The sequence below is a fragment of the Ursus arctos genome, unplaced genomic scaffold (assembly GCF_023065955.2).
Source record: "Ursus arctos isolate Adak ecotype North America unplaced genomic scaffold, UrsArc2.0 scaffold_16, whole genome shotgun sequence".
In the NCBI taxonomy this organism is placed as follows: Eukaryota; Metazoa; Chordata; class Mammalia; order Carnivora; family Ursidae; genus Ursus; species Ursus arctos.
The window spans coordinates 15,327,032-15,328,804 of NW_026622830.1; the positions used below are offsets into that span (position 1 = coordinate 15,327,032).

Genomic DNA, 1,773 nt, shown 5'->3' on the forward strand with positions numbered 1-1,773 from the left:
ATGTTCTCTCTCTCCCTTCTCTGTCTCTCAAATAAATAAATACAATCTTAAAAAAAAAAAAAAAGATCACATAGTTCATCAGCAACTGTGCTAGGTTTAAAACTTGGGTCTTCTACCTCCAGTCTAGTCTTTTTTCCAGCACATTGAATCACTTTCAGATATAAATTTTTAGAGTGCTGTTGTTTCTACTAATGGTTACAACAAAGAAAAGATCTTTTTCCTTCTAGTTAAATGTTAAGACTATGAATTGTCGATAGTTGGATGCTGTATCAGTAAGGATGAGGATTGTCTGTGAATAAAAGAGATGACAAATATCAGTGACTTTAACAAGCTAGAAATTGTTTTATTTCCCCTCCCTTGTAAAAGTGGGAGACAAGGAGTTTGTCATTGATTTGTGCCATGAAGTCTTCTGGGGCTTAGGCACCTTTAATCTTGTTGCTTCATTCTACATAGCTGCTATTTCCAAGTTCACCTCATGTTCCAAAATAGCTGCTCCAACTCCTGCCATTACATCTTCATCCAAACCTGGTGGTAAAGAGGAAGAGACCAGGGGGAATGGTGGAGGTATTAGATGCAACACAGCTGTCTCTTAATGAAGGTTCTAGAATCTGCTATGTGATTACCTGATTTACATCCTGTTGGACAAAACTCAGCTACATGGCCATACTTGACTGTTAGGGAAGTTGGGAAGATGAGCATTCATCTGGGGCACCATGTACCTAGGCACAAGGGAGATGATCTCTAAATGCTATTCAGATTCCAAGAATTGTACACTCATCTTTCTGTGGCAGGTGAGCTGGTCCTGCTTTCTAGGAGGAGTGTCCCTGTCCTCTGACCTCATGACGCCTGACTCTTCCCTCGGGGAAACTCTGCCTTGTCCAGAATCCTCATGGCCATATCTGATAGACAGTAGTGTCACCTTTTGAGGGACCTGCCCAGGTTTTCATAGTCCTGTTTCCCAATGGTTTGGGAACCCTGGAACTTCTCATTGCCTTGTAGAAGAGAGGGAGACACTTATTAGGAGACATTTAGTGGTCTCTGCCCCAGATGCTAAGAAAAACGTCTGGCCCGTTTTTTCCCCATATTTAAGTGCACAAGTCTCATTTTACATGGAGATTAAGATCTAAAGACAGTTCTTAAAGAAAGATCATAAGTTGAAATTATTCTTGACATACCCACATGTGTGGTCCTCTACCACTCGGTGGACGCGTACCAATCGGCTGTTGCTGCTCTACGAACCACCCCCAAACAACGCGGTAGAACACAACTGCCATTTACGTTCATGTCTGCTTCTGCTGGTTGACTGATCGAGGCTGGGCTCAGCGGGACTTGCCTGGGCTTGGCTCCAAGCTGTAGATGGGGTCAAGATCTGCTCTACGTGTCTCTCGTCTTCTTTAGATTAGCAGGCTAGCCAGGCCACGTTCTCTGGGATTGCAGAAGCACAAGAGGGCAAGGTCAACCGGGCAAACCCATTTCAAGCTTCTGCTTGTGTCAAAACTGCTCACATCCCATTGGGAAAAGCAAGTCACGCGGCCAAGCCTAGTGTCAGTGGGTGGGGAAACAAAGAGTGCCCTGCTCTGCGCCAAGCTGAAGAAGTAGCATAACCAAGCCCACCAGTCTCCAGCATCGAAAATTCTCTCCGTCTGTGGAGGTGGCGTAGGGGAAAGACTGGAATATTTTTAAACAATTTGATTTACCACGAAGTGATTATTTATTTATTTATTTAAAGATGTTATGTATTTGAGAGAGACCACAAGAGAAAGAGCAGGAGAA

The 1,773-nt window shown here is 43.7% G+C and overlaps 1 long non-coding RNA gene across 1 annotated transcript; it reads right to left on the reverse strand.

Annotated features, from left to right (window-relative positions):
* Positions 1-318: 318 nt before the first annotated feature.
* Positions 319-1,456, reverse strand: LOC130543768 (uncharacterized). The gene is made up of 2 exons (XR_008959349.1): positions 1,176-1,456; positions 319-525 (listed from the first exon to the last, which is right to left on the reverse strand). It is a non-coding gene; the product is annotated as an uncharacterized LOC130543768 (long non-coding RNA).
* Between the last annotated feature and the right edge of the window lie 317 nt (positions 1,457-1,773).